This window comes from Lissotriton vulgaris, chromosome 5, assembly GCF_964263255.1.
Source record: "Lissotriton vulgaris chromosome 5, aLisVul1.2, whole genome shotgun sequence".
Taxonomy (NCBI): Eukaryota; Metazoa; Chordata; class Amphibia; order Caudata; family Salamandridae; genus Lissotriton; species Lissotriton vulgaris.
This window is the reverse complement of record NC_141693.1, coordinates 1,597,444,840-1,597,471,836: the sequence shown is the minus strand read 5'-3', so window position 1 is coordinate 1,597,471,836 and position 26,997 is coordinate 1,597,444,840. Positions and strand designations below refer to the sequence as shown.

General features: G+C 46.4%; 1 protein-coding gene across 2 annotated transcripts in view; it reads left to right on the top strand.

Moving 5' to 3' along the window:
• TM9SF1 (transmembrane 9 superfamily member 1) overlaps positions 1-26,997 on the top strand; it is a 281,183-nt gene that overhangs the window by 5,323 nt on the left and 248,863 nt on the right. Inside the window, exon 1 of one of the 2 annotated variants that reach the window (XM_086923726.1) lies at positions 14,226-14,287. The exons of the other annotated variant lie outside the window; for it this stretch is intronic. The gene's annotated coding sequence lies outside the window, so the exon portion shown is untranslated. Of the gene's footprint in view, positions 1-14,225; positions 14,288-26,997 lie in introns of those variants that run through there. 2 annotated transcript variants of the gene reach the window in all.

Genomic DNA, 26,997 nt, shown 5'->3' with positions numbered 1-26,997 from the left:
GATCTTTCAAGCCCTGGAACAGTAGGGTTGAAAATGGGTGGTGGAAGAATGAAGAAAGTCTCTCCTTCGGGGATCTGGCAGGATGCCGTAGTACATAGTCACTTCTGTCCATTATTTCACTTTCTTTGTAATTTTTTTTTAAATTTTTTTTTTTTTACGTTCAAGAAATTTTGGGCGGTCCCACATGTGTTTATTTAGAAATTAATACCTTTTAATTCTTTTACACTTACTGCTTCAAAATGTATTCTTGTCTTTACAATTGTCGATAAACTAAATATTTAAAATAAAAGGAACATTTTTTCACGTTCCAAACGACAACAGAGCTTTCTGGTTGACACCCGACTACTGACCTGAAACCCGTTCACGAGATGCGGTTTGTTACAAATTAAACATGTATTTTGTGTGTACCAAAATAATTTGTACCAATGACCACGAGGGGGGAGAAAAATAGATGCTAATGTAGTTTCCCTGTCTTTGTTTCCGCTCAATGTGCAGTAAACTGCAATGTTGTGTGAATAACACTCACGTACTCATGCATTACATTCATTGGCTTTTGATAAACCTACAGTCACGTCCCTCCGTGTGGCATGTAAACGCAGGTGGTTTAGTAAGCAGTGGCTCACACATCTCTGTGCAAAGAACATATCACATTGCTCGCTGCACTTAACCTCTCATCCATCTAAATTGATAAAATAGGAATCGTCGAGTTTGATAACAAAATGCTATATTATTTAAAACTGATAAGAGGCAGTCCACTGATAGTTGGCCTCCCAAACTACAAGTGTAGCTCATCTGGTGATATTCAAATATTGGCCTCTGGGAGACTCTAACGTTATAAATTTAGGCTGACTGTAATAATGGGAATACTTAGCGTTTGGGATAGTGAGGGTCAAGTGACCTAGTGCAAACAAACAATGTGATCTCAGAGTCCATAGGTGTATGTGTGTATAAATATAGATAGAGATTGTATTTTAAAAATATGTATCTTTTATGGTATTATTTTGTGCCGAATAAATATTATTATTATTAAACATAGATAGAGAATCCATGTTTGGGCTTTTATGTAAATTTATAAAAACAAAACCTTAAACTGAGAGTAACAAAGCAATGAAAAAACGAAAAACAAACTCATTTGGTTTTGCGAATACACCTTCGCAAGGGTTGGATACACTGAAGGGAGAAATGCCAAGATCTAGAATATACAAAAGACGGGAATCAAAGCATAATTGCCTGCACCAGTCTTAAAATCAAAGGTGCAAAACACGGGCTGGGGGCACAATTCCCTATACCTCCTCAATTCAGAAGCTGATTCAAGAACCTAGCATTCCTCAATATACAAATACATGATAGCCCGGCACACTTTATACAAAAATGTTACAAACTCACAATCAGTTCAAAGGAAATTGTTCCAAAGACAAGTCGATGCTCGATTTCAGTTCATTCTTTATTTTTCAGTCTTCAAAAACGTTTGAAACCGCCAACGCGTTTCGTCCCATCCAGTGACTTCTTCAGGGCTTGAAATGTAAATACAAAGTATTCTGATTGATAATCTCTCATATATTCATAATTGGTGATTTTTTGATTTTTAGTTAGTGCACTTCCTCGTACATTAGATGTGGTATTGGCAGCTAAAGAATCCCCGATAAGAAACAGTATCCCGGATGAAGTGATTCCGGTCCCGCAAAAAAGTCCTCGACAGTGTCCGTCTCAAGTAGATCTGGAAAGCGCGTTGGCGGTTTCAAAAGTGGCGGTTTCAAAAGTTTTTAAAGACTGAAAATGAAGAAATGCCAAGATCTGACTCTCTGAAAAAATCTGACTTCAACGTGTTGTATTGTTCTGACGGCATTCGTAGTTATTGCCTTGTTGTTTCCCTTAAAACCCCCACCCCTAGAGACCATAGAAAGAAGACTATAATTTCTTGTGCGATTCAGATGCAGCCCAGAAACTGGATGCATCTGTTTTATTTCAAATGTGAATAAAGTGTGAATTGCTCAAAAAATATGATGATGATGGTAACTGCTTAAGAAAGATGACCAATGATAATGGATATAAAATGATGAATAAAAATGCTCCATTTTGCAAAGGCTGCAGATTTTTTAACAGTAGTTAAAGGTTAACAAAATATTGTATTACTCGTGTGATCTTTGTGGATTCACTGTGGGTGTTCTGGACCGAGTATAGTATAATTCTATGTGGCCGTACAAAAATGCAGAGTAATGCATGAAAAGAAAACTCTTGAGATAAGTGTCTCTTTAACAAAGCATCTCGTGTTAACACTACAAATGCCAATAACATAAAAAAAGCAGTGTTGGGAGGGTGCAGTACCACAGGCTCTCACTAGGTGTCCATTGGGACCTCTTTTGGCCACATATGGTACTGGCATGGGAGAGATTAAGGGATATGAATAAACCAAGCAGTGTTGTGGGAGGGGTGAGGAGGAGCCTCCAGGATAGTGGCAGCAAGCAAATGATGGGACAGAAGTTTCAGTGCACAAGTTAACAGAACAATTAACATCAAAGAGGCAGGCCAACTAAAAAAGAGTTCTTGTGAAATAAAAATAACATAAACAGCAAGAACAAATGTAAGCAGGGTAGTCCTCCGGGGAGGATTCAAAATTCCTAAAGGAGAGACTACTAAGTGCATATACCAATGAAAAGTCAGCTTTTTTAAAGGACAGCAACAGGAACCTATGAAAATGATGGGCTAGTCCAAAATCGGGGACATTCTGTTAAGGAACCTCCTAAATGTTATAAGTGAGGCAGTTTGGAGCATTTAGCGTCTGCCAGTGCATGCCCAGCAATGAAAATAAAATGTGGCAACTGTGGCTTTGTGAATCATTACGCCAAAGTCATGCGGTAGAAAATTAAGATTGTAAATTAATTTGACATAGTGTTACGATTCTACAGAAAGTGTGGAGGAAACAGTTGAGAGTGTTTCTAAGTTGTTAAAAAATCTTATTTTGTATATTGAAGACAGATGTTTGTTGGTGGGTAGTAAGCCTGACTGTTGGATGAAAATTGGTGGTGTACCTCTCAAAATTTTTGCAGATTTGTGATCACCTTATACGATTGTTGACAAAGAAATATGGAAAAAGATTTTCATAAATAAGGTTGGAACGAAATTGTTTGCCACTGTTATACAACCAGAAGCGTATGGAGACGAAAACATTGACATAATTGGGTTTTATTGGTTCACTTTTGAATGTAAAAGTTGACACGCATATGGAAAATTATGTTGTCAGGAAAGACCCGTCAGTTTTGGGGTGGCAAGATCAGAAAAACCTTCACAATATTTTCAATCAGTTAAAGGTTGATAAAGTGCAACTACTCACCCGTGAGGGTCTAAATGCTCTTGGGGGAGCAGATCAATCTAAGTGCTGGGGTCACTCAAAGGGCCAGGTCTTGAGGTCCTTCCTGAACTGGGGTAGCGTGGGAGAAAGCATGAGGTGGAGGGGTAGGGTGTTCCAGGTCTTGGCTGCGAGAAAGGAGAAGGGCTTTCTTCCGGTTCTGGTCTTACGGATTCACGGAATGGTGGCCAGGGAGAGCTAGACTAAGAAGAGGTGTCTTTTGGGTGCGTGGAAGGAGATACGGCTGTACAGGTATGCTGGTCCCGCGTTGTGGTGGGCCTTGTAAGCGTGGGTGAATAGTTAGAAGGTTATTCTTCTGTCTACCAGGAGCCAGTGGAGTTTGCGGAGGTGTTGTGGCTGTGCCGATGAAGGTCGAGGACCAGTTTGGCTGCGTCGTTCTAGACATGTTGGAGCTTGTGGAGGCTTTTCTGGCTAACAATAGCGTAGAGTGTGTTGCCGTAGTCTAGTCTGCTGCTGTTGAGCAAATGAGTGACCATCTTTCTGGATTCGGTGGTGATCCATCTGAGGGTCTTTTACAGCAGGTGGAGGGTATTGAATCAGGCTGAGGATACTAAGTTGATCTGGCGATCCATAGTGAGCAATGTATTTTGGATGATGCTGTGGTTTCGTGCGTAGTCGGGGGAGTTCCTAGCGCCGAGGAACACTGGGTGTTATTCCATGCGGAGGGGGTGGATCCCAGGCACACAGCCCAGCTATATTAAGAAAAGAAATGCAGCAAGTCTACTAACACGGCGTGTGCTTTCACCTGAAAGCACATGCCATTATTGTAGACCTGCTGCATTTCTTTTCTTAATGGCAGCGGTGGCTGGTGATGTTTGGAAGTGGCAGGGGTCAAGGGGAAGACCACAGACAGACAGAAAGACCGGCAAAATAACACAAATCTATACTCCAACTGCTGCCCCTCTTTTTAGCACATGTGACTTAACGGCCAAAGCTGCAAGACTTTGAAATGCGAGTCCAAGCTTACCTCAATGTCCTGTGATTCTGAGCAAATCACGAAATATCCAGGTGCTTAAAAAAGCCGGACATGTGAAATGTTACCTGGAGCTCATGTAAAGTGCTCTGATATAAAATTACACAAAATAAAGAAAGCAAATAGCAACAGAATCTGACTGTCACAGGGGTTGAGAAAAACGATTAATTGCAGAGGGGGATGCGGTCCACCCTAAGGCACATGCTAGTGCAATAGGCAGTTAGTAACATTTGTGTTGACAACCAATGATAAATGGTCTGGGGTGTGAGGAGAATAATGAGTCTTGGTGCTACATCATGCTCCAATGTCTGCGAAACTGTGCCATGTGCACTCCATCCGTAATACTTAGTGTGGCTCTAAAAAGAATGTAAAGGTTTGGACCCGGCACAACAAACAGGTCGACCCTCAAAGTGAGAGGCCTACAGTCATGTTATGAAAGAGTACTTTCTTGACACAATATTGTGATCGTGTCTTACTACCCACGGGTGAGGGAACCAGGGCTTCATGCTTGTCTGGAATCTTTCGGTACGAACAGGCAGTGGGAGTCAATCAGCTTTGCTTCCCCCTAAAGTGAAATCTATTTTGAAAATACACTACCTGATGTATGCACTTCTCGTTTTCTTTCTATCTCTCTGCCACTATGTTGTCCCACCTGAATTCAGAACACTTTGACACTTTTACAGCTCAAATGCTGAAACACGCAAGTCTAACCGAGAAATGTGACTGCAGGTAAAATACAGTTTAAAAACGAGCAATTTGCCACCAGGCTGTCTAAAGAAGGTGACAGCAGTGGTGAATAGCTTACTATGGGGCGAGCGCCCGCCACGAATAGCACATATAAAACTTAATAGAAGCTGGTATGACGGTGGGATAGCCCAGCCTAATATACAAGTATATTACTGGGTGGCTCAACTTAAGGTCATCAATCATTGGATACATGCCCGCAGGATGATTCGGCCTACTTGGCGGACAGATCACAACTCGGCCCACATAGTTTGCTGGCACCGCTATACCACAAAGGCTTGGCGGGAAAGCTGCTGGGGCCAACCAAACACACAGTGACGCTCTGGCATAGTGCACAGGCGAAGCTTAATTGGAGGGGAGTCATAACGAAATTAACACCTTTATGGGACACCAAGGCATTGGGGCACCTGCGACGCACCAAAGGATTCACCCAATGGGACAATATAGGAATCTCCACAGTGGGAGACATGTGGGCAACAGATGGGGTGGTCCCGTTCTCACACCTCCAACAGACTTATAACCTAGGTCCCAATGAAACGTACCGATATATTCAAATTAGGCACGCACTTATGACAGTAATACCAGCGGGAACTAAAGTCCCGGAGTCCTCTCCGCTGGAGGACCGACTGCTGACAGACTATATGCAGACTAGCGCCACTTCCTTCACTTACCGTAAGCTACTAAATAACCTGCCAGACCCCCTAGTCAAGCTATGGGAGAAATGGGTAGATGAACTGGGAGATATGGATGAGACAGACTGGAAAGCGGCACTAGCTTCCCCGAGGGAGGCTGGCATTTCAGCAAGGTTTCGTCTAGTGCAACTGAAGATCCTGCACCGAATATACTTCACAAGGAGCACCCTCCATAAACTACACAGGGCGGAACACCCGAATTGCTTGAGAGGTTGTGGTGGGGAGGGTACTTTCTTGCATACACTTTGGGAGTGCCCTAGTGTCTCCGATTATTGGCCACGTATACTTCGCACCATCTCGCAGACGCTAGATACTACACCGGTGCCTGACCCACGCACGGCCTTACTACATGTATGGGGCCCTACCGAGCTGACACGTCAGGGTCAAGTGTGGGCGATTGTAGGTTTCTTGGTTGCCAAACTGGATATAGCTCAGAAGTGGGGGGCGGTGGAAACTCCAACTTTGGGCCAATGGTGCAGGAATATGGATACGATCATGGTGACAGAAAGGGCGGTGTATGAAAAGAGAGCCAACCCGCGCAAATGGAATAAAGTGTGGTCACCCTGGAATAAATACCGGGGAGACATATGTGAACCGCTAGCGGAGGACGACATTGAAAGTTCAGAGGATGAGGAGGGCGAGGGATCAGATGAGTGAGTTAAGTTTAATACAGGACTATATGGTTTAGTTGGCAGGCAATACACAACAGGGCGAGAATAGGGGGGTACGATCTGAACAGAGACATGTAACGCGGGCGCCTGGACTGACCGCCAGAGGGGTAATATACACAAATAGGGCAGAGACATAGGATGTTTTTCACATCACTGCGTCAAGGTGTCGGAGTTACGTTTAAAAAATACAAAAAGTAAGAGTTAATGTGATTTTGCAATAAATAAAGTAATGGTGCATAGGCCGTTTCAGTTATTTCACTGCCGGACCGATTGTTGTCGGCTGAACAGCTGTGTAAAATGCATTTATCAAACATGTTTATGAAAAGCAGCCGGCCTCAGGGTTGTAGGCGTAAAGCGGTGTATACATGGCAAATATCAATAAAACTCTTACGGGAAAAAAAACCAACTGAGCAATTTGGGGGACGGAGCTTGCTCGCGACCGAGATGGCCGCTTGAGCATGAAGTCCGTAAGCCTATTCAATTGTCCTTTGTTTATCCGGCATCTATGGCTACTTTCCGGCACTTCCAAGGCCGACATCGCTTCGCACAGACATAAGAGGGAGAACGAGAAGTCTCTGGCGGCCTGGGGCTCCTTGACGGTGGAAAGGAAGGTATCGGCAGCCGCATGGGAGGTGGGCCCTAATCCAGAGTTTGTCGGCACCAACGGCTCTGTCGGAGGGCGGTCTGGAATTACGTCGGCAGCCCCCCCCCCCCCCCGGGGCCCCGGACGACATTGTGGGTTGCCCCAAACGCAGAAGTCTGGAGGAAACCGAGCCGATGCTGGGCCCTGCAGCGCGCCCCATAACTGCAAAAGCTGCATGGTGCTGCACCCTTGTGCGGGACAGATTATAGAGCGCTGATAAAAAGGTGAGACGCGCCTGCCCTCTTAATCAGTTGTGTCGCTTTATGGTCTTGTGGAGACACTGGTTCACTGCGGCTGGGACGGGAGCTGCTGCGGAGTGGTGTGCCGTTGGCACCTGACGCCCCCCAACTGAGCTTGGAGCCGCTAAACACAGTAATTTTGATTGATTGCTGCTGCATGCAGAAGGTGTGAGAAGTTGGCCTGATATGTAGTGCTCACTATTCTAGTGATCACTGTGAATCATTCCAAACAGCCCTTATTGATGATTGTTTGTAAGTCAACCTTATAGACCAGCTATCCTAGTAGCATGGACAAGAGCAGTCTTTAGGCTAAACTCTAGAGGGCGTGTTAAGCCAGCTGTTATACCATCACATATACCCCTTGAACACCAAGTGAAAGGACACCACACAAGTTGTTATGAAAATAAAAGGATATTTATTTATAACAAGTCTACACTGATCTCTTTATGAGTCAGGGAGCTAAGCACACAACAAAACTCTTAAGAAAATACTTTAAATTGCACAATTTACAGAAATGCCCGAGGGGCACGAAAAACCATATACTACAAAAGAGGAATGCGAAATACTAGCAGGTAAGTAACACGATCCAGAGGCTTTAGGATCGCTAGAACTACACTACTGAACCTTTAGGTTAGGAGCAGCAGGCCTAGGGGGATCGGGTGCAGAGTGTGCACTCTCACGCGGGATGAGGGACAAAGTCTATGGATGCTAGTAATCGTAAAGTTAGTGTTATCGGACGAATCCGACTAGGTAGGCTGAAAACGAAAAAGGATCTGGACACTTAGATAGTGAGCCTACGTTGGAGCACCGAAATGCTCAAGTTACCTAGCCCAGGGGCTGCGGCTGCAGTAGTCAAAAGACGTCGGGAATCCTCGTTACAGTCTGTGGAGCCTGAAAGAAGAAGGTGCTGGCAGGCGACCAGTGATGATGTCCGGAGTGATCCAAGCCTGGATCGAAGATGGAGACCACCTGAAAGCAGAGGGGACTCAGTTCTTAATCACTAGCCAGTGATTAGGTGGGCACCAGGATGGCACCGGATGAAGTCACCTCGACCAGGTGAGTGGGCGACGCTGGGCTCTGCAGTCTCTTGGAACAGGAGGAGTTGTCGGCGACCAGGATGGAGGTGCGAGCTGTCCAACGAAGGTGTCTGCTGTCGGCGATGCTGGACCCAGGATTGGGGCAACAAACCTTGGCAAAGGCAAGCCCACACGGTGGACTCAAGATGGCGTCTGGAGTGGACCAGGAGGGTCCGGGATCCTCCTCTCTTGGAAGGGAGCAAGGGCCAGTCTGGAGCAACCAGACCAGCGATGTGATTGTCGTGGTTCATCGTCAGGAGGGCCACAAGCCAGCAGGCAAGTAGCCGGACAACGCGGTGAGCAGCAAAGAGCAGAAGGGCCCCACGCAGATCTCGTGGATGCTGGGGGGCTGGACTTCGGTGCTGGAGCTGCTCAGGGTTAGGGCTTCTCAAACCCCAAAGCACTCACTCGAGGATCCCTCTGCAGTCGTGCTGAATAAGCGTCGTGCAGTTTTGAGGATGGCCAGTCCCTTCAGGTCTCGTCACACCCACGAATCTCAGCTGGGCTGATGATGTAGGTAGAGGTCGGAGGTGCCAGGGAATCCGGGTCTCGTCGAGCTGGGCAGTCTTGATCCGGAGGATGGACTTACAGCAAACCGCATGCGCCTAGATGGTGCCCGCTGGTGCAGGGTGGCTACTCCTTAGCCACAAGGGAGTCTTCAGAAATGTTCAAGAGTTTTTTTCGTGGAAAGTAGTCAAGATTCAGAATTATCTAATTTGGGAAGGGGGCCCGCTCCTACCTTTATACTAAAGAAAGGGGCTGGCACGCGACAAGGTCCTGCCCATGGGTGGGACCAGGAGGGGGGTGGTTACACCCCTCTCCCTTGTCCGGACTTTCCCCAGCTCAGGGGCTGGTGTGCCCCTGGAACTGGTTCAAACCGGCAGATGCATAGTGAGCACCGGGGTGCCACTTGCAGTCACCTTCCTTCTCAGCCCTGCCTACCTGGGATACACAAAACCCTGTCTGGGATGGTGCTAGCACCGCCCCTGACAGGAAACCCTTTGTCCAAGCTCTCCTCTCTGGAAGGACTCCCAGCAGCAGGAGGTCAGACTTGTGTCTGTGGTGGCAGCATCCATTTTGTGATGCTGAGGCTCGAGTTGACTTTAACCGGGGTTCACAGTTACATACATGTCGTGTCCCTCTAGAAGGGTGGAATGCTAACCCCGTCGCCAGAATTGGCGAGGGGTTAGTATTCCAATTCGTATGACACCTTGCTCGACATGTTTTGATAAAGCGATACCAAAGATAGCAAATAACCGCGAGGATTATAATGCACTTAAGAGTATATGGTACGCGTTATCATAGAACAGCTATTAGGACTTGGTTCCGCAAGCTGCAGACGGGCTCAGCTCATGCCAGAGCACCATCTCACATAATTCCAAGCACTCAGCCTTCAGGATTGTTAAGGCCTGCCATAGGAGTGACTGATAGGAATACATGTGTCCATCTTAGGGTTAGATATAGGAATACTATATCTAAAGCAAAGGGTGATTACACCACCTTGCCCCAGCTGTCGTGCAGCCAGTTGTCAGATTTGGATGGCCAGCCAGGGGTGGCATAATACATGCTGCAGCCCCTGGTATGCCCTGGGTACACCTATGCCCTGGGTACCTAAGGTACACTGTACAGGGACTGATAAGGTGGCTCAGTATCCAATTAGATATGTACCTAAGGTACATGGAATCCATTTTAGAGAGAGAACAGTAGGCCTGGGGCCCTGAATAGCAGGGTCCCAGGTCAACTAAGTCGGAAAACCAGCAAAACACCAGGCAAAAAGTTGGGGGTAACCATTGTCAGGTATCCACCTTCCTACAGAAGGTGTATTTGCGAAGCATAGGATCCCTTTGGGGCGCTGGGTTCGCCTACTGGGTTTTGTGCCCTGCTCAGCTGGTGTCTTTGGACAGCGGAGGGCGTGACGCAGTTGATCCAGAGTTGAGCGTCAAGAGAAGAGTATGACTCTCTGGGCCGCTCTGTGCGGAGTGATATGTGTGTGTCTGCCACTTGTTGTTCCCATCCTTACCACTGCGAGACAGGCGTGAGGGTGGTCTCGTTTGGTGGCCCTGGCATGGTTGACAAACCATAAAACCTTCTTGTTGTCTCAGTAGCCGCTATCCGAGGGGATTGTGATCTGTCGCAGGAACAGGGCACCAGTTAGAGGTTTGCTAGGCCTGGCCCAGCAGTCCACCCACGTTGAAGATGGGCAATGTCGACCTACGCAACCAAAAACTCTCCTTTGATCAGAGAAAATCTAAGGGACGAGACGCTGCTACAGAAGAGGGTGACCACACACCTGAGCCTCCTCCGGATGAAGCTGAAAGTGACATACACTCCATGCTGGCTGCAATGGAGAATGAACTGCAAACTACCCTTGCTGTACTGGGCTCCAAGATGGATTCTCTCTCTTATTGCATGGACAGAATGTCGGAAAGGTTAGATAAGCATGCGCAACGACTAGATGTGACTGAACGCCGAGAAACTGAAGTTGAAAAAGGCACAGACATCGTTGGACGTTGGTCACAAACAACTGGGAAAGGTAATGTAGGTACTAAAGGATAAAGGAAGCGCGTTCTCGGCGCTGCAATCGCAGAATCGTAGGCTTCCTGAAATCGACACCGACTGGCAACATGGAACAATTTGTGGAAAAACTGCTGGTCTCGCACATGTTTGTTGTGGAAAGGACACACCGGTCCCTGGGCCGGCGCCGGGCATTCCTCCGCGTCCTATCATAGCGAAGTTGCTTAACTATCGCGATAGAGACTCATCACTGAAGGTTGCAAGAGACAAGCAACCACTGCAATATGAGGGCTCCACCATATTATTGTTCCCAGATTTCACTATTAAAGTACAAGAGGCACGCCGTCAGTTTGCCCCTTTGAAGAAACAACTTTGAGACAACAACATGGACTACGCCATGCTGTACCCTGCTAGAATGGGGATCAATCAACAAGGTCAATCTCGTATCTTCACTGACCCGAAGGTCTTGCAAAAGGCCATGAAAGAATGGTCTAAAGCGAAGCGTAATAGCCCAGAGAGAACTTCATCAGAAGCAGCGGAGGGTGGCAGACTAGATGAACAAGACTGATACCTGACTGCCAGTTATGCAGATAAAAAAGGGGGTGTTGATGGACGGAGCATCTGAACCAATCAAACCCTCGCACCCAGTCAAAAGATCTAGGTTTAATCCATCACCGTTCTTTAGCCCACTCCGCCACCCCAGTTCAGACATGGCTATATGCAAATCAGTCTGACCCTGTGCCTCATGGGAACAGTCCAACCCGAACTGCCAAGCCATGTCTTCCCTGGACCGGAAACAAGCTTCCGAGGACCGGTTTCTGGCATTCCAGACGTCTTCAGCCCGGCTTGCTTGAATCCAGTGGCAAAGTGAGCAAGGGACTCACGTCTGAGCATACCCTGCCACACTTATGGCGGCCAAAAGCGGTACAAAAGGGGGTGGTGATGGACGGAGCATCTGAATCAATCAAACACTCACACCCAGTCAAAAGATCTAGGTTTAATCCATCACCGTTCTTTAGCCCACTCCGCCACCCCAGTTCAGACATGGCTATATGCAAATCAGTCTGACCCTGTGCCTCATGGGAACAGTCCAGCCCGAACTGCCAAGCCATGTCTTCCCTGGACCGGAAACAAGCTTCCGAGGACCGGTTTCTGGCATTCCAGCCTTTGTGAATCTTTGGCAGTGTGTAAAGACAGATACCTGTGTCTTTACACACTGCCAAAGATTCACAAAGGCTTACCATTTCCACCGGGTAGGCCGATTGTATCGGGTATTGGGGGGCCAACAGAACATCTGTCCCAATTTATTGATGTCTTTCTCCAACCGATTATGTCTAATTTGCCATCTTATATAAAAGATACGCGCCATATTCTGAATATTTTGGGTGATATCAAATGGGAAACTGGAATGAAACTGATTACTCTAGATGTGATCTCGTTGTACACGAGTATTAAGAATGAATTGGGGCTGAAAGCCTTAGACCACTATCTTTCTAGAAGACCTGCCAGTCATTGGCAACATACACAAATGACCCTAGCTATGACTGAATTGATTTTGGATAATAATTATTTTTTGTTTAAAGGAGATTGGTTTAAGCAAAAACAGGGTGTGGCTATGGGCTCCAAATTTTCCCCAGCTTATGCGAACATCTTTATGGGGTGGCTAGAGGAGAAGTTTGTTTGGGGCCCTGGAGCTAATGAGTGGAATGGATCTATCCTGTATTGGGGTAGATTCATTGATGACTGCATCATGATCTGGACGGGATCCGTACAATCCTTAGAGGGGTTTTATGAGTATCTCAATAACAATGATATGAATATCAGATTCACCACTAGCCACAGTACAACTAATATCACTTTCTTAGATGTCGAACTTTGTGAAGAATGACCGTATTGAAAGTAAAATGTACCGGAAACCAACTTCATGTAATACAATTTTGCATGCGAAGAGTGCTCACCCACGTCACCAAGTGAGAGCAATTCCTTTTGGTGAAATGCTGAGAGCAAGACGAAACTGTTTTAATGATTGTATATGTGATATGGAAAGAAGATTTTTAAGAAGGGGATATGACAAACAAAATGTAAAGATGGTTAAACAGAGGGCTTTGAAAGTAGGGCGTGGTGAGACGCTCAGACCCTCAGTTAAACACAATAGGGAGGAACAGCCCATTAGACTGATTACAACTTATACCCTAGAAAGCAATGTATTGTTGCAAAGTATGAATAAGCATTGGGATATTCTGAGATTGGATAATGCACTGAGAAAACACATAGGGGGAAGACCACAAGTAACCTATAGGAGAGGTCAGACCATGGGTTCTCTTTTAAGACCCAGCTATCCATTATCAGAACGACATGTCACTTGGCTAGATCAGCATTCAAAAGGATTTTACAAATGTGGCCATTGTGGAATGTGCAGATGTGCAAAGGACAAAACCATATGTTTTAAAATCAAAGATGGGAAAAAGTATGATATTAGGATGAACATTACATGCAGTACTAAGTATGTCATCTATATCATTGAATGCAAATGTTTGAGTGTGTATGTGGGCAGAACAATCCGCATGCTTAAGGAAAGAATGAGTGAACATCTAAGAGCTGTTAAAAATAATGATGTGAGGTATCCGATAGCGGAACATATACACAATTGTAAAAAACAGGATCACAGCAGAAGCTTCAAATTTTACGGTATTGATCATATACCTGTTGACCCACGAGGTGGGAACAGGGAATTGAGATTGAGGAGGCAGGAGGCACGATGGATCATGCGCTTAAGGGCGGTAGAGGAAGGCCTAAATTTTGATCAGGAGCTTCAGTTCTTCCTGGGAGATTAACTTTGACCTTCATATTGATTAGGCCCATGAAGAACAGGGGAAGAAGCATCAATGTACTATTATGAATTATGATGGGAGATGAACATAATAAATATACTTTCAGCTTAATAAGAAACAGATTTAAGGGGTAAATAAGTATTAATGAAAGTATAATAATTAATCCGTGTCTAATATGTGAAGACCGATTAACGATATATCGAGCAACACGCTGTGCAGTATATGCAAGCAAAAACGAAACTAAACCGTTCCAAGATGGCGGCTGCGATACATTTACGCGACCACCAGCTTCCAAGAGGTAGTCCGTTGTTGTTGTTTATGGAGGCTGTATAACGGAAGCGGGAAGAAGCATGGTGTTTCCTGTACTCTGGAAGCACACGGAGATACCGAGCAAGGTAAGCCAGACGAGAATGGAGGGTACTTAAACTTTTAATTTGGCTTTAGATTAAGTATTAATAATAACGTATAACCTTGCAGGCATAACCGTAGAACGTAACAGGCGACGGCGAGAAATTTGACAGAATCGGCATTTTAAAGGTACGATTTCTGTTTCATACTCAAATAGACCTTGGACAATGTAGGATCGGTAGGAAATGTATAGTAAGACTTTTGTTGATTTTTAGGTGGATTTACCACTGATTTGAGGGGAAGTGAAATACGTAGAGACTTAGCCATAACGCCGCACTATACGCCCAGCCTGTAAAAAAAAGGTAAGAGAGATAATTCAATGGTGGTATCAAGAAATGTGATGATTAGATATTGCAAGCATTAAGATTTGGATGTGCCTCTATTTATTTTAGGGTAACTGATTTAATAATGGATATGGTGCTAACAGAATCTGAAGAATAGAGGAAGGTTTCTGGAAAGGAGAATAGTGGCAGAGCAGGAAGTAGGATATAATTTCAAAAGCCATAAAAAAACTATGTGTAACAATAGCGCATTGATTCAAAGTGCAGTCCTTGCTCCTAATGGGTAGAGACTGAGGATTTGTTTTCTCTATCTCTAATTAGTTTGCATTGTAAAGCCAAGTTGAGGTAAATATTATCTCTTACAAATTGAGTAGCACGCATGGGAATGCAGTGGAAAAGTCACGAGTGGTCTCAGTAGAAATGAATCATTTTCCTTTCACTAAAATGCAACGCATGTAATGAGTATGGCACTGGTTTATGTAATGTATTACAATAAGAATTGTATGTTGCTATTTATTTAACTTTCAAGACTATTGTTTTTCTAAAAAGCTGAATAACATTGCACGGTGCACTATATGAGCAAATATGTATTCTGTGCATGATGCTGTCACCTTGGATAGATAGCAAAAACAGATAGTGGCTGGGTAACTCTTGCGCAACTACAACTAAATTAATATTCTCCTTATACGAAGGCTCAAGGGAACAGGGGAAAGCGGCCACTTGCGTCCCCAAAGGAGTCCTCTGAAAACAGAGAATTCAGTAACAAAAGGTAAGTTGTCCCCGAGCACATATATGCCAATTCTTATATTATTCCAAGAGAAAAGATAGCCAAAATCAAATGAATGTCCTTTCAAAGTTCATCAGATCAAATTCCTTTAATTTTCATTTCTTTTCTCTTCAAACATCAAATCTCTTCACAGTCTTCATCTAGTTCAAACAGAAGGTAGCCAACACGTGTTTCGTCAGAGGGTACAGTCACCCAAATGACTTCTTCAGGGCAAAAAGATCAATCCAAACAACAAATAGTATAGACCAATTCCAGAAGGCAATTGTTCCTCAATTATAAATTGGAACTCATTCCATTGTGTATATCTGAGTTCTTCATATGGGGTAATATGTAGTTTAGATCAAGGAGAGTACTCCTCACGTCTTTAGAAGGGGTTCCGTTACAGTCACCACCAGGTAACGGAACCCCTTCTAAAGACGTGAGGAGTACTCTCCTTGATCTAAACTACATATTACCCCATATGAAGAACTCAGATATACACAATGGAATGAGTTCCAATTTATAATTGAGGAACAATTGCCTTCTGGAATTGGTCTATACTATTTGTTGTTTGGATTGATCTTTTTGCCCTGAAGAAGTCATTTGGGTGACTGTACCCTCTGACGAAACACGTGTTGGCTACCTTCTGTTTGAACTAGATGAAGACTGTGAAGAGATTTGATGTTTGAAGAGAAAAGAAATGAAAATTAAAGGAATTTGATCTGATGAACTTTGAAAGGACATTCATTTGATTTTGGCTATCTTCTCTCTTGGAATAATATAAGAATTGGCATATATGTGCTCGGGGACAACTTACCTTTTGTTACCTTGGATAGATATCTATGGAGCACAGGGTTGTTGTTTTGGGTCTAAAAGGGCTCTGTAAATAAGAATTGTTATATTTAAATGAAGTGAGGATGGTAGAAAACGCATTTTGTATCACTTCCAGCCCTGACGAAGCCGGATGGTTATCATTAACCTCGGCGAAACGTGTTGGCATGGGATTGGAGTCGGATTTATAAACCAATAAAAGAAGAAGTTTCAAGAGCCTTGGGACTATTTGATATTACTGGAGTGCTGAATCAATGACCAAGAGACTTTATATGTTGTGATAAGTGGAGTGCTGCAGTACCATATCTTTATCAATTGTGCCTAATCGGCTGATTAGGCGGTGGGAAGTGAGGTGCTATCTTCCAAAACTATATTGCAAGCACCCGGGCTTTGAATAGTAGCAGTGAATTGTTTGTGTAGTGTATTCCTTCTAGAGCGCCGTAAATCTCCTTAGCACCTAAAGAAATAAAGCATCTTGGTAAATACGCTACTGCTCGCATATAAGGGGAAGGGGAGCGTCCGGGCAGGGTGCTGTCGCAGTTATTAAAGAAGAGTCGCGGATACGCTGCAGTATCGGAAATTAAGTCTGCGGATGGTGTGGTAATCACAGACAGCCCTGCCATAGGAGAGAGATTTCGCCAGTTTTATTCAAGCCTATACTCATCACGTAGTTAGGGTACGGAGGTGGAAATTCTGGAATATTTAACTTATATTAAGCTGCCCTGGCTCACTAACACGCATCGTGAGTTTTTGATGCGCCCGATCGAGTAAGAGATTTTCCTGGCCTTGTCCAAAATGAAATCTGGGGGTGCCCTGGGGTCGGATGGTTTGACAGTAGTTTTTTATAAGACATTCCTAGACTTGTTATTGCCACATCTAACCACTCTATTCGATATTATGTGCGTCTTCGGTACTATGCTGCCTACCATGAGGGAGGCGATAATAGTAGCTATACTAAAGCCTGGTAAACCTTCTGAGGACTGTTCGTCATACCGTCCTCTCTCTTTACTCAATGCTGACACTAAAATATTTGCTAAAATCCTGACGAATAGATTGGTCCCTTTGGTCCCACTCCAGGTAGCTCCTGAGCAGGCTGGTTTTATTTCGGGCCGCAACCTTACCTATAATCTGCCCATGATATTTGGCGCCGTCGAGCACACTAAACCTGACACTGCGGCAGTAGCAGTTTTTCTTGACGTGGAGAAGGCCTTCGACTTTGTTGAATGGCCCGCATGAGTCTTAATGCGAATGGGGCTTGGGGTGGTTTTCCTAAAACTACTGGTGATACTGTATAGCTCACCTACAGCCAGGATAAAACTTGGAGACCTGGTGACAGACTCTATCAGTATTACTAGGGATACGCGACAGGGCTGCCCCCTCTCCCTGATTCTGTATGCTCTGGTAGCTAAACCCTTGGCTTGCACTCTCCGGGAGTACCATCAATATAAAGGCATACGAGTCCCGGGATATGAACTTAGTGTCGCCGTACGCGGACAACACACTCCTCTACATTCGGGATCCGGAACGGCACCTCTCCTCCGCAGCAGCGGTGCGTCCATTGGGGCGAAGGGGCGTAGCCCCACAGGCCCATGGACGACGCTGCTCGGCTGCTGCAAGAAATCATAAACACACACACACTGACTGATGACAAATTTAGTTAAAGTCGTGCGTGCGCCGCCGGGAATCCGGGAAGCACCCGGGTAATCTGGGAGAGTGCTGCGCAGGGGGGCTGCGCAGCTAAGTGACAGTCCACGTGATGCAATCACTCAGCTGCAGCAGCAGACAGCCAGGCCAGCCAAGGTATCTACAGCGCAAGTAATGCTTGGGGCAGAAACTAGCCCGAGCATGCGCATGAAAGGTCCCCCATAGAGAGAGACCAGGGGGGTGCTAGTTTAACCTGGCCGCAGCCCCCGGCTTTACAGAGGCGACACAGGGCGAGCAGTCAGTGAGCCCCCCTAGCCAATCCTGGCGCTGCTTGCAGCGCCAGGATTGGCCGATCACCTCGCAGCAGGGCAGGGCAAGGCAATCCATTATTGGATGCCGCGTGTGGGTGGTGACACACACACTGCATAATGGCCAATCACTGTGTGTGACTACATGTAGTCATGCAGTGATTGGCCATTTTGCGGCACTGCTGGGCACCGAGACCTATAATCGCTCGCCTTCTGAATTATCGCGATCGCGATACGGCCCTCAGAGCTGCCCGGACTCAGAAATCACTGCGGTATGAAGGCATCACTTTCTCCATTTATCCCGACTTCACGCCGATGGTTCAAGATGAGCGGCGCAAGTTCCTTCCAGTGAAAAAAAAACTGCGGGAAGCCCAAATAGACTATGCCCTCTTATATCCTGCGAAGCTTAGAGTTACCCACCAAGGCAAACAGCGTTTCTTCACCAACCCGCAAAAAGCTGAAGACTTCCTAAAGACGATCCGAAGAGCGCGCAGGGACGGCCATGTGCCTGCGGACGAACAGGAGAATGCTGATCTACCTCCAGAGCACCATGAAGACTGATGGACCTATCGTACTTTGAACTGCATAAGCATCATACCAACCTACAAGCTGGCAACGGCTCACCGCCTGTGGGCTGGGGGGATACAGAAGCGGCGAACTGTCTGGACCTTGCACCCCAGTGGTAACGTATACCAAGGACCACTCTTTCGGCCCTAGACTCCACCGAGGACGGTATAGTTCTGGAGCTAGGGGCCGGATAGTGGCAGTGCGTACTTTCTGATGTACCCCTGTCGGGTGTTCCCCACTGACTTGTCGTTTGTTTGGCTGATTGCCTCACTAAAGTTGGGGGGGGGATGGGGGGGGTCACGTTAGGGGGATCCATGGCTACTGGCATGTTTGGGATGCTGGGGTGGGTGGGGGGGGGTTGGATTTTGTAAGGTTGCAACTGCATAGACGGTGTATTTATTTGCTAACTTGGTGTGTGGTTTGGGCCTGCGGAGGCGGATGTGGTTTCAAGATTGGGCCCCTTTGGGCATTTCAGCCGCTACTGTCACTATGTCCATGGCTGCTATGAACACAACTGCGCGACTAACATGTTTGTCGTGGAACGTCCGAGGGTTGAACGATGCCAAAAAATGCAGGAATGTTATTGCCTACTTAAACAGACATCATGTACAGATTGCCATGCTGCAGGAGACACACATGCCCATGGGTAGGGACACGTCTTTTGCATCGAAACGGGCTGGTACCCGCGTTTTTTCCTCCTATTCGTCTTATGCGAGGGGTGTGGCGATACTCATTGCCCGTGGCGTACCTTTCCACCGCTTTGGGAAGGAGGTAGACGGGGAGGGGCGGTATGTTTTGCTATGGGGAAGGGTGGGACATGACACCTATTTATTTGTCTCAATGTATGCACCGAATGTGGACTCACCTGCCTTTTTTTCCACACTGTGGGGTAAAATTGTCTCCGTTGGGGCACGGCACATCGTCTGGGGTGGTGATTTTAATCTGGCGCTGGCGCCCCACCTTGACAGAGCGGATGGTGTCAGCTCCTACAAGCCTCATGCCAGGGAAACTTTGGAGGGTGTGGTGGAGGAGGGCGGACTGTTCGATGCCTGGAGACACCTACATCCCATAGGACGAGAGGGCACACATTTCACATCTCACACCGGGACATGGGCGCGCTTAGATTACTTTCTGGTCACCCGAGATATTACCAGGGGACTGTTAGGAATTGACCACTTGCCCAGAACCTACTCAGACCACAGCCCTGTTAGGTTGCAGTTCCAGACCACTGGGTGGGACAGTCCGAGACCACAGTGGAGGTTAGGCCCCGATGTACTCCTTGACGATCTCTTCCGCACTGAGTTGGGAGAGGAGATCAGAGACTTCTTCCCTAGGAACAAGGGCTCGGTCGAGTCGGTTGAGCACATATGGGAGGCCTTCAAGCTCACTATCAGGGGGTTCTGCATTTCCAAAAGCCACGGGGTACTACGAGATATCTTGCGCACCATCACCACACTGGAGGGGGAGCTGCGGGACCTAGAGCTACAGATGGCGGCGGATACTGACCCACGCCTACAGGTAACCTTTAGGGAGACATTGTCCAAATACGAGGAAGAGGCTGCAAGGGAAGCAAAGTACCGGGGCAAACACTGGGCGGCCCGGAGATATTGTGAGGGGGATAGGCCTGGAAAAGTACTAGCTGCACTCACACGTGTACCACGAGAACACAACACTATATTAGAACTTACCGATGCGACTGGTGCCACCATTAGAGACTCAGATGCGATACTCACTGCTTTCACAGCACACTACTCGACATTATACACATCCACAGCAGAAGCGGACGCACCATATGCCGAATATCTAAATGACGTAGCACTTTGCTGGCTTAGCGACGGGGATAGGGAGTTCCTAGCGGCGCCTTTCGAGCTGGACGAGGTTCGTGAGGCCATCATGTCCCTCAAAAACGGTAAGGCTCCGGGGCTTGATGGCATTCCGGCCAAATTTTACAAAGCCTATATCGATATAATGGCGCCCGTGCTTAGTGAAGTCTTTACCGAATCCCTCGCTGATGGAAGACTACCCTGCTCTATGCGCGAGGTAGTTATCACCTCCCTCCTGAAGCCAGATAAGAGGCCCACCTCCTGTGACTCCTACCGTCCACTTTCCCTTCTGAACTGCGACGTCAAGATCCTAGCCAAGATTCTAGCTACACGTCTCTCGCTGCTCATGACCAGAATTGTCCTACCCGACCAATCTGGATTTGTGGCGGGCAGATCCACGTCCCATAATCTCCGCACCATTTTCTCCCTGCTCCTTACGGACCACCCTAACGTCCCAGTGGCGGCGGTGTTCCTAGACGCCACCAAGGCGTTCGACTCTGTCGAATGGCCCTACCTCTTCTCGGTCTTGGCCGGTATGGGATTCCCTAAGATGTTCTTGGCCTGGGTGCGCCTCCTATACACGGACCCTACGGCAAAAGTACTGATAAATGGAAAACTGTCACAGCCCATCAACCTTACAAGAGGCACCCGTCAAGGATGCCCGCTCTCGCCTCTATTATTTGCTATTGCGGTCGAGCCTCTGGCCTGTCGCCTGCGTCAATTACACTGAGCTGGAGCGGTACAATGCCTGCAGCGGCAAATCGATGTCTCCCTCTATGCGGATGACATCACGCTGTACGCTAAATACCCGTCCCTACACCTCAATCCCCTGCTTCGTGAATTCGTCCTTTTCGGGGGGCTGTCTGGTGTTCACATCAATTGGTCCAAATCGCAATTCTTTCCTCTTACCGACGCGGTGCACGACTTCCCCCTTGATTATCCACTGGAGTGGTGCCGAGATGATCTTCGCTACTTGGGGATCCGTATTGCTCGGGACAAGGACGAAACACTCCGATCTAACTATGGAGTAGCCATGACCCAATTGACTGCCTCCGTCGATAGGTGGATTACTGGATTACGTTGTCACTCTCCATGGCTGGAAGGGCCTCCCTCATAAAAAAGGTGATACTGCCCCGCTTCCTGTACCTTTTCCTAAATATCCCCTATTACCCTGGTGCCTTCTTCTTCAAGACACTCTGCACAGAACTGCGCAGACTCTTTTGGGGTGGCAAATCTCCCCGATTAAAGTGGTCAACGCTGACCCTTCCCTATGACCAGGGAGGGTTCGATGTCCCCGATTTTGAAACATACTATTTGAGTGCACAGGCACATTTTGCCTATCACTGGATGGCTCCCACTCCCTTCATGCCACATATAGCGGTGGAGGACTGGATAGTACACCCGCTCCCGCTGAATGGCCTGCTACACTGTCCCGAGACTTCCATCGACACTGCAGATACCTCGGTATCCTGCACATTGGATGCATGGCGCCGCATTGCTCGGCGATTATTATGCATACTGCCCTACTCCCCCAGGCTACCGCTTACCTATCACCCGCGGCTTTCCTTGTTGTCGGAGCTGGGGTTCCAGCGGCTATGTGGCAAGCTTCTTATCACCCGCTGGGGAGATCTGTTCCAAGACGGTCATTTTAAATCAGCTGACCTTTTCTTCAGAACGCACGAACATACACCCCTTGAACTCTTTTACTATGTTCGGCTGCGAGCCGGGATGCGGGACATCCTACCCGGCTACCCTGATGAGCCAGCGACCCTGCCGCCACTACACTTCCTTTTAGGGTCACAGGATGGGACCCATTTGGTCTCTGGGCTCTACCGCCAAATCCGAAGTGCTGCCCCATTGCAGGCCTCTGCTGCCCGCCTGCGCTGGTCTGCGGAGCTTGGACTGGAGCTTTCGGACGACCAATGGAAACACTGCTGTGCATTAACCTCCCGCATTTCTGCCAGTTGCAGATTAAAAATTATACATTACAAATTTCTTCAGAGAATATACTACACGCCGGTTCGGAAGCATAGATTTGGGTTGGCCGATAACGATCGCTGTGAACGTTGTTGTGCAGAACATGCTGATTTTCTTCACCTGGCGTGGTCCTGCCCCCAAGTTGCCGACTACTGGCGACAGGTCATCGAAGCCGTTGCAGAGATGGTAGACGAGGAAATTCCTGCAGACCCACTGGTAGCCGTCCTCGGATACACCAAGCAGTTGCCCAGAGAATACAGAAAATTCATTGACATGGCATTGCTTCTGGCCAAGCGGCGTGTTGCTTGCCGTTGGAGCAGGGGCAGAGCGCCCAAGTTCAAGGACTGGCTGACTGACTTAACATACTGCCAGGACCAGCATACCACCTTTGCTGAACTGCTGCCTCTTTCGTGCCGACCCAGGGACATTTGGGATCCACTGGTACACTACTTGCTTAAACGCTCAAACGACGATGCGCAGTCGGATGACGTGCCTACCACTCCCCAGTTTTGCAAGGTCACAGGGGGTTGATTCTGTTTAGGGAATCAGAGGCAGGAATCAAAGTAAATATTGTTAAATATGCAAAGCCTCTGACACCATGGATCACACAAGTTATTTTATGTTCACGTCCTATTTATTGACAGTGAATACTCTTGTCTTTTAGCACATTATTTAAAGGTTCAAGTGGGTACACATTGGGTGTGAACAACTCAATTTTGATTATCTCCTTACATCAAGAAATACATTCAATATTGACAGCAAAATAGCTTACTGGCTATTAGATAGATCAACGTGAGAAAAACACAGTGACAAAATTAGTGGAAAACTTAATAAATTCAAATATAAACAATCCACAGAGAAAAGAAAAGTGAGTTCATGTATCAATAGTATCTTATTTACAAATGGTGTTTCAGGGTCCTACTGTAAATCTAAAGGAGATTGTATTAATATCCCAGGGGGATGTTATTGGTTTGTCCCTCAGTGGGAAAAGTTAATTGTCCTGTATCGTGCCAGGGAAAGTCCTATATTCCAAAAGTTATTTTATGCCTAATGGTGAGATGCGTCTCTCACTGTATGTCCCAATGATTTGGTTGGATCATATGGCATATAATCCTCCTGGCACCAAAGTTGAGCCTACGCGTTTCGACCTTGGAGAAAGTCTTGACAGGGAGGGAACTTTGTAAAGGTCTTCATCAGGGCTCTTAGTAGGTGATGAGGAGCATCATGTTGCACCTACAGGAAAAGTTTTGGGAGCATGTTTTAGTGGTAGGGTATAAAATATAGGACCAAGTTACAGTGCTTATAGGTATTGGTTATCTCAATTAAAAAATCACGTACCCAAGGGTGAGAAAGTCAGTACTGCATTCGATGAGTACAGTTGAATTACAGAAGACGAGAAGATGGTTCCTCACACGTCAGTGTGGTGAAGCTGTATGACTGCAGTCTTTTTTATTTTGATATTTTGTACTGTGGAGAGAAGCAGGGAGAAAGAGTTCAGACCTCCGTGTTAGTGAACTGGGTCTTGTGAGTTTCTCTTAGATGTGAGCATGGTGCCTGTGTTAGGCTGCATTGGAGTAAGTGCTAGCGTGAGACTTGTGCACTCAATAGTTAGTTGCAAGGATGGAGTTGTGCCTCGCTATATTAGTGGTGGGCTAAGGCGTCTCGTACCTGCAGAAGTCTGGAGGGTTCTTTGTCAGCGCCACAGCGTCGTCATTGCGGGACGGGTTCTCCGCAAGATGAAGGAGCAGGGGTACATCACATTCCCGGCATTTCTTTCTCTGGCGTGTTGCTTCTTTCTCGGCTCTCGTTGTAGGGGTTTTGCACAGCGTTCGGCAGGCGTAGATTCTTACGTCCTGATCGGAGATGAGAGCGGAGCTGTCATTGGTGCGTTCTCCGGCAGTAATGTCTTGACGCTCCTGATAGGGCTGGATTGACGCGTCGTATGCACGTGATCCTGTTGCTAAGCGATCGGGACGCTTTTAGCTGCAGTGGAAACATTCGGTCTGCGCACTGAGATTATGTGTTGTGTTTAGCACATAAAACTGGAAATTTCCGCTAATTCATTAAGTCCATGGTTGACAGTGTCTAGATACATGATAGTCTTGGCTTCCTGCTTGGACAGGTTATCGGCTACGTTTTTACCTTTCACTTGTTTTACCACAGTCCATTTCAGATCGTCTGGTCCATGTTGTTTTTCAATGAAGTGGGAGACCATGGGTGCATTTTCCTTTTCGCATCGAATTCTGGAGCGATGTTGTGATATCCTTGTTTTGATGGGTTGGCTTGTTTTGCCGACATATGCAAGTCCGCAGGGGCATATGGCACAATAAATAACGTTGCTGGTATTGCAGTTGGTAAATATCTCGTGTTTGATTTGTTTATGCCCATAGTAGAAAATAGTTCCTTCAATGGTACTATTGCAGGAAACGCAGTTGCCGCATTTATGATGTCCTTTGACTGGCAGGAGGTTCAGGAGTGACTGAATTGAGCTATCTTGCCTCGGTAATGCTGTGTCAGCTCTGACCAATTTGTTTCTCACACTCTCATTCTTTTTGAGTGCGAAGATGGGTGGATCTTCAAGTGGTTTCAGGCTCCGTACTGTATTCCAATTTTTTGTGACTATTTTCTTGATTTCTGTGGTTGCTCCAGAAAAGGTTGTCACACATACGATTGGGGTGTCCTCCTTGTTCTTATCTTTGGGAGTCAGGAGGGTATCTCTCGGGATATACCAAGCTCTCTTCATGCTTCTCTTCAGCAATTTCTTGGGATATCCTCTTACAAGTAATTTATGCATCAGTTCCTGAGCGTGTTGGAAATAGTCAGGTTTCTTTGTGCAATTCCTGCGCAATCTCAAGAATTGGCTGAATGGTAGATTTTCTCGGAGGTTGCGTTGGTGAAAACTGGAGAAGTGCAGAAAGGTATTGCGGTCGGTCTCTTTAGTGTATAGTGTGGTATACATGGCGCCCTCTTCATGTTTGACCATTAGATCCAGGAAATTTATTTGTTTTTTACTGTATGACAGGGTGAATTGGATGTTGGGATTCCGATCGTTGAGCCAGATGGCAAATTCTTTCAATGTTAGTTCTTCGCCTCGCCACAGCATGAAGACGTCGTCTATATAACGTCGCCAAACTTTTATATGTCCATCAAATGGATTGTTGTTGAAAATCCAAGTGGCTTCATATAGAGCCATGTACATTATGGCCATTTCCGGCGCGAAGGGACATCCCATGGCCGTCCCCATGGTTTGGAGGTATTGTATGTTATTGAATTTGAAAAAATTGAATTTCAAACAAGTCTCCGCTAGTTTGATTAGGAAATCGGTTGGGACATTATGTGGCCGTTCTCTCTTTTCAAGGAAGAATTCAAGTGCTTCCAGGCCGTCTTCTTGCGGGATGTTGGAGTATAAATACTACAAAAAAACGAACGACAACTGGAATGAAAAATTGAAAGATCGTTTAGAAACGCTGGTTAATCTGGGCAGAAAAGAAGGATGGTTATCCAAAAAAGAGGGTGAATATCTAATAAACAAAAACCCACGTACGCCCTTGATGTACATTCTACCTAAAGTCCACAAGGACCCAATGAACCCTCCAGGCCGCCCGATTATATCGGGGGTGAACTCAATACTGGAACGACCGGCCAAATACGTCGACACGTTTCTAAAACCTCTTGTTGGCCAGACTGCAAGCTTCATTAAGGACACAATGGAAGCGATAAATTTTCTAGATGGCCAACCCTTTGATGAATCAATGGAATTTCTGGTCACTATGGACATCGTGAGTTTATACTCCAACATCCCGCAAGAAGACGGCCTGGAAGCACTTGAATTCTTCCTTGAAAAGAGAGAACGGCCACATAATGTCCCAACCGATTTCCTAATCAAACTAGCGGAGACTTGTTTGAAATTCAATTTTTTCAAATTCAATAACATACAATACCTCCAAACCATGGGGACGGCCATGGGATGTCCCTTCGCGCCGGAAATGGCCATAATGTACATGGCTCTATATGAAGCCACTTGGATTTTCAACAACAATCCATTTGATGGACATATAAAAGTTTGGCGACGTTATATAGACGACGTCTTCATGCTGTGGCGAGGCGAAGAACTAACATTGAAAGAATTTGCCATCTGGCTCAACGATCGGAATCCCAACATCCAATTCACCCTGTCATACAGTAAAAAACAAATAAATTTCCTGGATCTAATGGTCAAAAATGAAGAGGGCGCCATGTATACCACACTATACACTAAAGAGACCGACCGCAATACCTTTCTGCACTTCTCCAGTTTTCACCAACGCAACCTCCGAGAAAATCTACCATTCAGCCAATTCTTGAGATTGCGCAGGAATTGCACAAAGAAACCTGACGATTTCCAACACGCTCAGGAACTGATGCATAAACTACTTGTAAGAGGATATCCCAAGAAATTGCTGAAGAGAAGCATGAAGAGAGCTTGGTATATCCCGAGAGATACCCTCCTGACTCCCAAAGATAAGAACAAGGAGGACACCCCAATCGTATGTGTGACAACCTTTTCTGGAGCAACCACAGAAATCAAGAAAATAGTCACAAAAAATTGGAATACAGTACGGAGCCTGAAACCACTTGAAGATCCACCCATCTTCGCACTCAA